We start from the raw sequence: 13,886 nt of genomic DNA, 5'->3' as shown, positions 1-13,886 counted from the left end.
TGAGCCTTGTGTCAGGTAGCGATCAGCCAAAGAATAAACAGATGGTAATTGTAATTATAATATATAATAATACAGTGGCATTATTTTTCTTTTTTTAAATTGCTCTGTGAATACTACTCATCACCCTAACAAAGCTCATGACTTGTGCACATGTGTTCTGAGGACTCTTTCCCCAAAGGATGTGTAAATAATATAAACAACCCTGTTTACAAGCCTAAGTACGGTTCCACCAATATTCAACTTGATAAACAATGAGGTTTTGAGAAATAATGGGAAACAATGGGAGTTTTGTGGAGTCTAGATGGTTGGTATTGTTGTTCTTCCTACGGTGTTGCAAACCCCTTCAGTTCCTTCAGTCCTTGCCCTAACTTCTCCATTGTGGTCCCTGCTCTCAGTCCAATGTTTGGTTGCACTCATCTACCTCTGTATTGTTCAGGCTGTAGCAGAGCCTCTCAGGGGACAGCTATATGAAGATCCTGTCAGCAAGCATTTCTTGGCATCAGCAATAGTGTCTGGGTTTGCTGTCTGAAGATGGAATGCATCCCAAGGTGGACCAGTCTCTGGATGGCCTTTCCTTCAGTCTCTGCTCCACTCTGTCCCTGCATATGAAACTCAAGAAGAAGGAAGATCACACAAAAGTGTGGATGCTACACTCCTACTCAGAAGGGGGAAGAAAATAATCTTGGGAAGTAGAGGGAGTGAGGGATCAGAGAGGGAAAGAAGAGAAGGAGGAAAAAGGCGGGGCAGTTCAGATACAGGAGGAGATGGGGAAGAAGTACAGAGGGTCAGGAATTTGAAAGGAGGTATGTAGCAGTGGGGGAGGGGGACCTGGGAGTAGCCACTAGAAATTCCCAGATGTTGCTGGGTGTGATAACGCACACCTTTAATCACAGCACTCTGAGGTAGAGGCAGGTGGATTTCTGAGTTCGAGGCCAGCCTGGTTTACAGAGTGAGTTCCAGGACAGCCAGGGCTATACAGAGAAACCTTGTCTCGAAAAAAAAAAAAAAATCCCTTGATGCAGGGAATTTCTGGCATTAAGAAATTCAAGAGGTTCCCAGTATCCAACAGGGAGGACAGTAGCCAAAATACCCAACAAAGGGCAGATACAACCTATAGAGACCATATCCAGTTGATAGGCATAACCCATGGTTGAGGGATGAGGCCATCTACAAACCTCAAAAATATTAATCCAGAATTCCTCCTGTCAAACGAGAGATGTTTTTCATTCATGAGGAGAAGTGCTGCTTATATGAGAGAGAAGCTGAGGTTTTTCTGGAGTGAGGAATCAGGAGTTTAGGCCTTTTTGCAGAGACAAAATGTCTCAGCAGTATAGCTATGCCTACTGCTATGGTTGAAGAAAAAAGAGTTGGGCTCCAGAATACACCAGCAGTACACATTAAATGCAGTACACATTTAAAAAAATCTTGTGTTCATTTCTAATTCCATGCAACTGTTATACTTGTTAAATCATCAGAGGTAGTGCAATCCGTGCAATGCTTAGCAAGGTGAACACAAGGAGCAGGGTGTTAATTACCCATGAGTTTGTCATAGATGATTCCTGAATAATGGAATTTTTTGTCATTCTCTAGAAAATCTTATATTTCAATTTAATTTTATTTTTGAGAACTGTATCTACATCAGTTGCACACATCCCTTTCTTCTCAAAAGTATCCTATGTCCTCCTGATAAACTCATGATTTCTTTATTATTGCTATATTTATATACTTATGGGTGTGTAGGAGTATATAAGCAAATGTATATTCAATGTAAAGTTCAGTTTAATTTTGTAAATAAAAAAATCTGGCATGAAAAGATTAGAAAAGAATTCTCCTGATGTATCTGCAATGATCACACCAAGGATTCTGAACTATCACTTGAAGTTGTTAAGCAGTTGATTATTACAAAGCAAGGGTGCTCACAAAGCATAAAGTCACATAAAGTACACTTGACTTCCACCTCAAAGACACATACAAGGTATGTAAAAATGAGACACTGTAAGTTCAGTTTTGAGTCATTTTGTCCATTCTGCATTTTCAGATTAATTTGCATCTTATTCTTATAGTATTAGCACTATGAACTTGTCCATTATGTGTTTGAGGCAATGTGACTGAAAATGAGGTCAGTTCAATAGTATCATAGAGGGGTGAGTTAAAGAAGTCATAATGAAACCAGGATAGTCTCTACCTAGAGCTATATCTCAACAGGATGCTGCTCTGCATTGCTTTGTTAATCTCCACAGGGGATTATTGCTCTGTACACAGTTGTATGATATGGTTACCAATCCTGCTTTCTATAAAGTAGATTCCAAGACTCTTTCAACAATTCTCTTTCTCTCCTGGACAGTTAATTTTGTTGATATAATTAACACTCCTCTTGGTTGGTGAGAGATGTAAGGGATGCTAACAGTGCATTTTAAGTCATTTTGGTTTTTCTTTAATAACTGGCTTTCTTTAATCACGAAAATAATGTGTGTAGTTCACTGGGACATCCCAGGTTTTGGGATCTAGTCAGTGCATATTAGTGTCTTGAATAATAGAGCTTAGTAAATTTAATCCTTGAGCTTAGAGTTTAGGATGGTGGCTCAGAGATATGGCTTGTAGCTTAATGACCCACAGCAAAGCTGTGATGCATAAAAACTCTCGTGCCCAGCAGCACCACTGCCCTAATTTATAATTTATAAACCACTTACATCCTGAAAGGATTTATAATAATATACCATAAAATATGAATAAGCAAGGTTATCAAAACAGAAATAGAGTGCTGACTTTCAAGACATTACATACTTTAGATTTCTCCCATACATTATTCACTGGATGGAATAATACCAATGGATGCCCTGAGAGATTTCTCAGGCTGAGGCTTTCCAAGCTCATTCTCAGAGCTGCCTATCTTGGAGGAAAGAAAGAAGAATTATGTTTTATGAATAGAATAGATCCCTCCTTTGCCTACCTTTTTCTGAAGTGTCATAATAATAATATATAATCTTATTATGTATTATTATTTAAATAATAATATTTAAAACAAAATATTTAGACAATTTTCTAACAAAATATCTGTTCAAATGGCAGATGCCTACTTAACCATTGTTTTAATTTCTGAAAAATGCAAGCTGAATTTGAGTACAAAAAGTATAGAGTGGAAGGAGACAAAACAGAAGCCAAGAGCGTGGGATTCTAAGAATTTCAATAGAGTCCTTGAGCACATTAATGAGAGATCTGGAGATTTTCGCCTCTTCTATAAAGATAGTCCTGTGGCAGGTGTTCATCAGACCATGTACAAATCGCTAAATCTGAGATCCATGCAAGCTGAGCCTGTACCTGCCTCTCATCAACACGCTATGTGAACTACAGTTTATCCATGCCTTTCTCTCATGCAGGGAATGCAGTCTGAGCATTCTGTCCAGTCTCACTAACTTCCACTTCAACTTTATATTGAAGAATAATACAATGGTGGGTGTTTTATTTCTGTTAGTATCCCACATCAAAAGATTGTGTTTGCTTTCTCTTGATAGCCTCAAATGCTTGGTAACTGATTCCAGCCCATGCTCCCTATTCATCCTCCCTTTAAATATCTTGCTTTACATCCTTGCTGAACGTGTTTGAATCACTCAACTTCCTTCTGACGTGGGAAAGATCTCTTCCTTCCTCTGTGTTTAGCCCAGAGGCCTTCAGCCTAATCATCTTGCAGAAAATGCTACTTTCATCTAGTCTGAAGAGTTAAAAATTTATGAGACATATACACACACAAAAGAGTTGGGGGGGGAGTATTACTAAAGAAGTAATATTCTAAAAACTGAGTTGAAAGGAGGACACCATCTTTTGATAATAAATGATATTTGTCCTTGAGTTTACTTTTCCTGGTACTGCACTCTTAACTTGCTTCAGGACCTCAGGCTCAGTCTTTGCCTATACAGGAGTTGTTCTTCTTGCTCTGTGTGTGCTTACCTCACACAGAGATCTTGTTAGTGAGGTTATATGAGCACAACAGATTGTCCCTAATAATGGAAAAAAACAGAAATTGTCACACATTTTTGGCTTCTGCTTGTCAAGAACTGTCATTGTATCTTCATGTAATTCAATTCTCCTTTGACTCAGTTCATTATCTGTGTATTTTAAACTCTAATTTGATTAGTTGCTTCACTTATTGCATATATGAATAAAACAAGTGTAATTTGTGTCCCTGGTGTGTTGCTCATCCAGTTACTGTGTACAGTGTTATTATTACTCATGGTTGTTTCCATGCCTTTTTTTTAAAAGATGACTCATGGAGTCACTGCAAGCAAAGTTTAATTTACAAATTTTAGACATATAAACTGTCAGATGGAATTCCAAAAATAGTTATATAATTAAAACACCCACTTACTGGTATAGCATAGAGAAAGCACTCACTAATCCATTACTTTATTTTACCTCATTAAAAATCTTTTGTGAGAAAGTAAATTTTTTATTGCATTATAATCATGTGTATCTTATTGGTGGATATGAAAAGGAGCAGGAGTGTGGGACAAGTGGGGGTACTTTTATAGTCTATTATAAGGATCCATCTCTCAATTGTAGAAAGGAACCTTTGGCACATGTTATTACCACTTTATCACATACACACTCTTAATGCTCTGTTCGTTCTATTAAAAGTCCTTCTCAACCCAGATGCCCCTAGAGGGGTAAGAGGTTGGTGCCAGAAAGACTAACAAGACTCAGCAGTTGAAATGACATCTGACACCAAACATGGGAGAGAGGAATAGCGGATGAAAATGAGAGAGAGAAGTAGACTGATAATCGTGGTTGACCAAATTAACAAAGGGGAAATATGAGCTTTGGGATGATTTTCTCATCCCTATGAGCTTTGCTGGCTAGAGATGAAAGAGAAGGCAGAATTTAGCATGTTAAACTACTGACTTCTCAGATCACTGACTCTATGAATAAAGTGGATTTAGAGATTAAATTCCTCTTTCTGCTCATTGAACTCTGCAGTGACAGGCACTAGGGCCTTAGATATTCTACTTATAGGGTCTATGCATATCTGTGCTGAAAGAAAGAGACTACAAAGATTGTTCAGTGAAGTCTGTGAACCAGTTGCTTTTAAAAATGAGATTAGCCCACAGAGTTCTAAATGCTTGTGCAAAAACTATAACTGGTTGTGTGACTCTCATTGCCAAGAAGAGGGCACTAAGTGAAACCTTTGAGATCCAATTATGTAATCAGTCCACCAACATCAATGAGGTTAACATCCTATGAAAGGGCCTGACCAGTGCCAGGCTCCTTCCATTATGAAGATATTGATAAGAAGAGGCCCCTCATCTGAATTGTCTTTGGCCACTTATGTTGTGCTTAGTCAAGTATATGACTCCAATGAGCCTTCTTTTATTCCTTTCTAGCTTTGAGGTTGAACAGCTATTGTCTTCAAAACTGGTTTAATTATTCATTTCTCAAAAAGAAAAGTTCTGTTCAAGAGTCTACATAAAAGGAGTGTGCAGAGATGCTTGTAATCTTGGGAGTTTTCATAAAAATTAGATTAATGCAATGATTTTTTTTTAGTATCCTTCTACTGTGTCTATACTGTGGAAGCAGGGAGACTGCGTATCCTGTTAGATGGATCCAGTAGTAACCACGGAGAAAATACCTCTGCAGTTCCATTCACTTGGGCTTGATAATGGGCCCATGTAGGCACACAAGGAAATATTAAATGCATTGGGAATTCAGTGCCCTCCAAATGAACAGCACATAGTTCAAAAGCATTGCGTTTACTTACTCCAGTGATGCTTTCCCGCTTCCCAAATGATATACATTCAGTGATTCCTTCCCATACTGCTCAAAACCACAGCAATCCATTACACTTTCACTAAAATTAATGTCTATTTATTTAAAAAAAAACTATTGATATACTACACCGAAGAGATGGGTCAGTCATTAACGTGGTTGCTATGCAAACACAAGAACCCAGATTTGGATTCCTGTACTGGAAGGTAAAAAGCTGAGTGTGGTAATAATCTTACAACCCCAGTGCTATCTGAGACAGATATTGCTGGATCCATGGAGCTCATATTCCAGAAAGCATAGCCACAGTGATGACCTCTGAGTTTAGTGGGAGGCACTGTATGTCAAGAAAGATGTAAATCAAGAAAGATTTCAGACCTTCATATGTATTTGCCAATGTATATGTGTTGGGACATCTATTCAGACTCCTGTGAACATACACATACAGCCCATCCCACTGTGTACAAGTAGATAACCTTTTAAACTTACTCATTCTTTCTTCTAAAGATTTTTTTCTTCCCTATAACAATTATGACTTTTATTTGAAGTAGATATTTTAGATGTTGATATGAGGTTTATGCTCTCATCATGAGCATGAGGAATGAAAGATTCAGACATGGTAGGCTCTAAATCTGAACATTTTTGTCTTTTTTTAATGATGCCTCTGAGAATGTTGACTGTCTACTTCACCAAATATAAAAGCACAAATATGTGCAAGTCTGTTTGGCTGGGTTTTATTTTATTGTGAAAGTTATGCCACTCTCAGAACTCTTCAGCATTTATTCATGGAACTGTAAAGCAATGACCTTAAAATGCACTCAAGCACAACTTTAAAGGCTCAATAGCTATGACCATACAGTAATTCCCCATTTTCTCTTTCTAAAGATCCACAAAACACACAGGTCATAATGTGAGTTTGGGCTCTTTGTAAAAATTCCTGAGATGTGTTCCTTTCCAGTGTTCCTCATTTCTCTATCATGCAAGAGAGAACGGTCTTCTCCTTTGAGAGAAAAATGCCAGAACTTGAAAATATGATGATTGCATTTTCTTATTCCCTTAAACACTGAAAGAGAAATCTTAGTCATAATCATTTTCTTACTTCACACATTCTATCTCTTTTTAGACTGGAAACTGGAAATCCACCTGACTGTTGAGATTGCCTCTACTTCCATGTTCAAAACAGAATCCCCTTGAGGGAAGCCTGGAAAGGCTGTGTTTATAAATCTCTTATGTACCACTGACTCCTTTAAATGTGTCACAATTTCCTCTTTCTTTTTGACTTTTCTCAAGGTCCTGATTTCTTGTCATTGTCTTGCTTTCAGTTAAACACCAATGCTCAAACTGGCATTAATTTTACTCCCCTAACTTACTAGGTCTGCATATTTTGCATATTTACTTTTATTTTAAGTTGTCTGAATACACATGTTTATGTTTGTCATGGTTAACTATTTGTATGTGTATGTTGATGTTTGTGGATGTTCACAATTTGGTGTATGAGTATCCAGGGGTGAGAGGAGACCATCAGATCCTTTGATGATGGGTTACAGGCTGTTGTGAGTCATTAAAAGTAGAATCTGTAACCAAACTCAGGTTTCCTGAAAGACCATTAAATAGTCTTAACTGCTGAACAACTGCTTCTTCTCAGACACATGGGTTTTATAAAATTACTTAATCTTTCTGCATATCTTAAAATAAAGAGATTAGTAATCCCTATATCCTTAAATCATTATGATTTTGTTTTGCTGACAATAAATACCAAAAATTGTTCTTAAAAAGATTCGGCACAAAATTATTCTATGCAAATGTTTTTAATCTGTGTTATACAGAAATTTCCATTGACACCAGCTGAATGCTTTTTCAGCCATTATCACACAAATAAAAATATACCCTTGATCACCATCAGTTTGATATATCAAACAGATTGAAGTAATGCAAAGAGACTCAGGGAAGGCTTGCTGAAGGAAATGTCACATGGACTAACACACTGCCTAGTCTAGTGTTCTCTCTCTCTCTCTCTCTCTCTCTCTCTCTCTCTCTCTCTCTCTCTCTCCCTCCCTCCCTCCCTCCCTCCGTTTTATCCCTCCACTGAACTCCTATCTCCACTATGTAGCCTGGCCTGGCCTAAGCATTACAACACAGGTCAGCCTGCCCACATCTTTGCAATCCTCTTGTCTGAGCCTCCTCAATGCTTGGCTTTCAGATCTCTTACTCTAAATGCATTTTGAAAAAAATTTCCAAGACATTCTTTTAACCAAACATATTCTCTACTGTTTCAGCAAACATAAAAGTTCATTTGATCCACATGTGGTACTACTAGACATGGTTATACACCGAAATCCCTGCATCTATGTTGGAGTCTGACTCTAACACAAATGAGGGATAGAAACATACAAGCAAAAGAAGACCCCATTCTCTATGGGTCTTTTTCACCTTATGTAATATTATAAATTTTTGTGACTCATGTGCATCAAACTTTCCTGCTGCTGACCTATCCTCAATGCCATGGTGTCTGCTTTTCCATCATTCTAGCCAAAGTTATAGTCTCAAGGATTCTCCACAGAAACTGTTATTCTTTTTTTCCCTCTATATTCGTTTCTTTAAAAGTTACGAACCTCTGTGGATGTATGATTTTAAAATGTGGAGGAAAGCTCACATTTTAAGCACATAGTTCAGTGACCTCCATTATATTTACAAACATGCAGCTGTCAGTGATACATCATAGGGCTTCTGCTAATATTCAGACCCTTGCCTCATGTCCCTTTGCAGGAACCCACTATGCAGTTGGCATTATCTGTTCTAATGTCTTTTTTACAGCTTAGGCATGCTTACTCTAAATCTCTGTGAAATCATGCAACAATTAACAGATACACACCAGAGACATCCAAACATGCACAACACACACAATCTATACAACACATACACAAACTACACAATGACAAACAAACACGTAAACACAGAAGCACAATATACACACAGATCCAACCACCTAATGATACACAAAGGCATAAATACATACAAACATACACACATACAAACCCAGCCACACAATAATACTCAAAGACATAAACACAAACAAAACACACACATACAATAAACACAAGCACACAATGACACACAAACAAATAAACACAGAAGCCCAATAACACAATGGCACACAAACACACAACAGCACACACACTAATAAATAAACACATACATACTCACACACAAACCCAGAAATGGGTTTATGTCTACATAAAACCATAAACACACACAAACACAGGAACAACACATAAGTACATACATATGCACAACCACAGAAAGGTATACATGCACACAAACACACATATACAAATAAGCAAGTACAAACACACAAATATACACATAAACATGTTAACTCACAAGTAAACCTTTCCCCAAAAGCCCAAAACAAACAAACCTTACAGGCAGATCCTACCAAAGTCTGTGCTATGTGAATCTTGCTGGAATAGAGAAATGTTTATCAAGCCATTGTTATTCTGCCCTTCAGACATCTTGCTTGAGTTATTTCTTAACTAAAGGTTTTCAGAGACAGCTGTGTCTTCATTTCATATGAGAATTCACTTGGTAGGAGAGACTAACTCCACAAGCAAATTTCTTATTAGGCTTCATGGGGTATCTCTTATCTCCATGTGTTTACCAACTGGCTCTTCATTGCACCCCCTTCTGTATCCTTCCAGTAAGTCAAGAAAGACAAAGCCTCAACTTGAAATGAAGCAGAACAGCCATGAAGAACGCTTTACCTCATGTTCTGTCCAAAGCCTATCTAGAGAACTCCAAGAAGTCTCACATAAAATATTTTATAGTGTTTACATAGATCATAATCAAAATGCCAAGCTACATAACTCAGCCTACATTATGCATGAACTCCTACCACTGAGTTGGTGACTTCTGTTTAATATGTATAAGTAATCCAACATTCCCAAGTATATCAATTTAGCAAAATTAAAATAAATCAAGTCTGTGCTCGATATTTTTAAAATATTGTTGAAGGAGAAGTTTCTATAGTTGAATGGATGCAAGGTAAAGTAGTCAGCATGACATAGGCAACTGGTGACCAACAAAGTCCACATTGTTAGATTCTTCTATTCACTGTTATGTATATAAAACACCCTTGGTCGTTAGGGAAAGCAAATCAAAACGACCCTGAGATTCCTCCTCACACAATTTGACAATCCAGGATGTAAATCCAAGACTTATTAGGAGACAAAATGTATTTAGTTCAAGGATATAGTCATATAACCGGAATTTACCATTTGGTTTGGGAGAGCACAGTGACTGAAAGCTGGCATGTATTGTCTTGAAATGCTTTCCTTTAGTGAGAAAGTGAAGAATAAAGGAAAGACGTGGCCCCTCTGTTAGTTCCAAAAGTCAGAGATGATAGGTCCATAGTGATCAAATGTTTCTGACTTGCACATCATGAGAGTTGACAACTGCTAGTAGCATCTGTACTATAATTTTGGTTGAGTCATGTTTCTTCTTGACTAAAAAAAAAAAAAAAAAAATTCTAAATCTGTGTTATAGAAACCCTATGTGTGGCTTCCCTTCCCCCAGCCTGGAACCTGCTTGCTCAAGGGTGGAGCTNCCNGCTCATTCGTCCTGCCACGCCTACTGCTGGANCNTGCCTTTGCNGCCTGGAGGCACACACGTGTTCGTCCTGCTACTGGACCCTGAGTTACTTGGCGGGATATTGGGTTCCCTCCCCCTTCCTTTATAACTGAGTGTCTGAAAATAGTAAAATTGAGCTTTGATCAGGATGTTGTCTTAGCTCCATTTTTTCTTCCGCCCCGTCTAGATTCCTCTCTTTTCAGATCGAACTGCCATTCTCAGTTGAACCCTTCGTGTTGTGGACTGCGGGCAGGCCGCAACACTATGTTTTCAAAGCTATTGCTTATTATGAAAAATTCAACTTCTCTACAAAACTTCAGTTTCCCTATAAAGTAATATAAAATTTTAAAAAATTACCAAGAAAAGCTTCATTTTTTGTAGCATAAATAATTGTTACCATCCTCTCTGGACCAAATTTTACTCTTTTGTTTATTGATAGTATGCAGCTTTAGCAAGACATTTTTCTTCTTCCTAAGATGGACAAGGTCTGCAAGAGTAGGAAGCTTAAGCTTAAGAACTTGGAATATAGTCCCAAGTCCCATATCACCTTGGTGGACTTATCAACACCCAATGTACTTTCAGTCCTTCCTTGAAATTGTACCAAAATTCTAACTGTGTGTGATGATCAAGGCCTACAATTCAGAAACTCAACTGTTCAACACAGTACCTAGATTCCACCATGTTTACTGCACACTTCAAAGAGCAAAGAAAGTAGAATTTCTACTGAATCTTCTAGGTGATAGTTGCATAAATTAACTTAAATATGGTAATAGTTTGTTGGTAAATGTACCTGTGCAAATATAAAATTGTGTACATTAAATATACACAGATTTGTGTATCAACTGTGATCTAATAAATTGTCAATTTATTATTCATAACACCCAATAAGAGAGAACATAAATCCTGCCTTTCAAAGAGACAATGACAGCACACTGTAAGACTAGCTTCTATCTATCTATACAGCAGTTTGTTTCTCATCAGTCATCTACATAAAAGTATAGAAGAGGGCTCTTTTGGAAGATGGCAGACTACCTAGTGTGGGGAAAAAGAGAATTAAGAGGGTAAATTGGTAAAAGTATGTAATACACTGGAGTGAAATGTCATTATGCAAACCAGCACCCTTCCCAATGAGAAGATGTAAATGGAAACATTTATATAAATGCCAACCATAAAGTTTTATTAATGCCATTATTTCTATAAACATGATTTTCTACCCTCTTATTTTTGGGGGTCACAAAAATCATATCACTATATATTAGAAAACATATTATCATCAATTATTCCAGAACTATTCTCCACCAAAAGATATCAGTTATGGTGACTCCAAATTCAATGTCAAGGTTCAATATCACATAAAGGTAATCAGGTATTGATGTAGATAAGTCTTCTAACTCTGACACTGAAAGTGGAGATTTTTGAGTACAGTTTCTCTCCTTCAGAGAACTTCTGAACTGAGAATATAGTTTTATGTTTGAAGTCTTCAAATGAGTGGATATATAAGTGGTGAAATGTGAATAGTATCAGTAGTCATTCTAAAGTTAATTCAATTTCATGGTGGTGCTATTGCCATCTACTTATACAATGTTGAGAAGTGTGGATAGAGAGAAACTAAATATGAATGATAGAATGCTGAGTGATCCAGGCATCAATGTAAACCACGAAAAATGTGTGTCAGAGACAAATGACCTAGCCACACAGACAGAAACAAATTGTTCACATACAGACCTTCAGGCAATAGTGTCTAAAAAGCAGCTTTACACACTTTCAGATCTGATTCCCTGAGGGAATGAATGTAGGCTGTTATTTCTAAAATGGGCTCACGGGATATTGTGCAAGCACAAACCATAAACGCAAGAAGCTGAGCAAATGAACTAATGCAAAATTCTCTGTATCTAAGAAAACTATAAAACATTTTCATCATTCAAATTTTAACACACATCTTTATTGTTAGGCAACAGTTACCAACTCTAGATGTTTAGCCCATTCCAGGTGTATATAAGCATCATTTTCTCACATAAAGCAGAAGCTGTTTTATTTCTGAGGAAATCACTATCATCCACTATAAACACAAACAATACAAGCAGTCTGATGTTACATATTGGATACAAGAGGAAGCCTGGACATCTCTCTCAGAGGCATTTCAGTAGGCCTTGTATTGACAGTGACCACAGAGGACAGAAACTGGTTCAATGCAAGTGTTAAAAGGTAAGGTCAACACTATTCCTCTTAGGGACCTGAAGGTATCCGGGTGCTGGTCCATTGACCATCTTTATTATTAAAACTTCTTCAAAGTGTACATGGTATGTTGGCAATTGCTGTAAAAAATCCCATGATGAAAGGGAATTTATGGTAAGAAAAGTTTGAAAAGTTAATTTGTGCTTAGACTTCTAGGTTATAATCCATTACTGATGGAAGTCAAGGCAGCAACTGAAGAAGACACCACAGAGCAATGTCCTTTACTAAGGGCAGTATCTGGCTTGCCCATTGTTTCATGCTTACTAGGTTTTTCTGCATATATATACATACATACATACACACCCCCACACACATACACATATCATAACCTCCTGCACAGGCAATGTGCTATGAACAGTGGGCTTTGCCTTCTCGTATCAATAAAAAAGGAAGACAATGCTACACAGACATGGCCACAGCTCAATGTGATAGAAACAATTTTTCAGTTGAGATTCTCTCTTCCCAGATGACTCTTATGTTGTGTCAACTTGATAAATAATCATGGCAGCAGGTAGCTATAAGTGAACAGAGTTCATGTCTATTACAATCTTAAGTTCTTATATAGAGAAGAGATGATTGGAAAAGACCAGAATGAGTCAATGTGAAACTCTTGTTTGGCTACTGCATTGTGAAGGTAGGAAGCTTACAGGCTTATAACTGCTGGAGAGGTTATGGCAGGCCAAGACAGAGAACCAGTTTCCAGAAAAAGGCCAGTCCCTCAAGTCTGACATTGATATATAATTCCAAATTAAGAGGTGTAAAAAGGTGCTTTTGCTTGGCATTTAAAATTTAAGCTATCTAATCTGGTGTGTGACTTGTGCTAGCACTAAAATGCACATCTCTCCTAATACAATGGAACAAGACACCTGCCTTATGGGGACGTCATGTTGTACACAGTGCTGTACAACATTTCTCATCCAGAACCAAACATATTCAATTTAAACTTACTTTGAATGTAAACTTCTTTTTAATTCATTCCTCTTTTATGTTATTATTGTTTCTTCCTAGTTTTATGTGAAGCCAGCCACTGTGGGAGTCTGTGAGGCTGCTTCTGGAGAGACATCTTACCTCTGTGGAGAAAAATACTGAAGTATATAAGAAGTGGGATTGCAAGCTTGTACAACCACTCTGGAAATCAATCTGGCGGTTCCTCAGAAAATTGGACATAGTACTCCCGGAGGATCCAGCAATACCTCTCCTGGGCATATATCCAGAAGATGTCCCAACCGGTAAGAAGGACACATGCTCCACTATGTTCATAGCAGCCCTAT

This window comes from Mus caroli, chromosome 7 (genome assembly GCF_900094665.2).
Source record: "Mus caroli chromosome 7, CAROLI_EIJ_v1.1, whole genome shotgun sequence".
NCBI lineage: Eukaryota > Metazoa > Chordata > Mammalia > Rodentia > Muridae > Mus > Mus caroli.
This window is presented reverse-complemented; position numbering follows the sequence as displayed.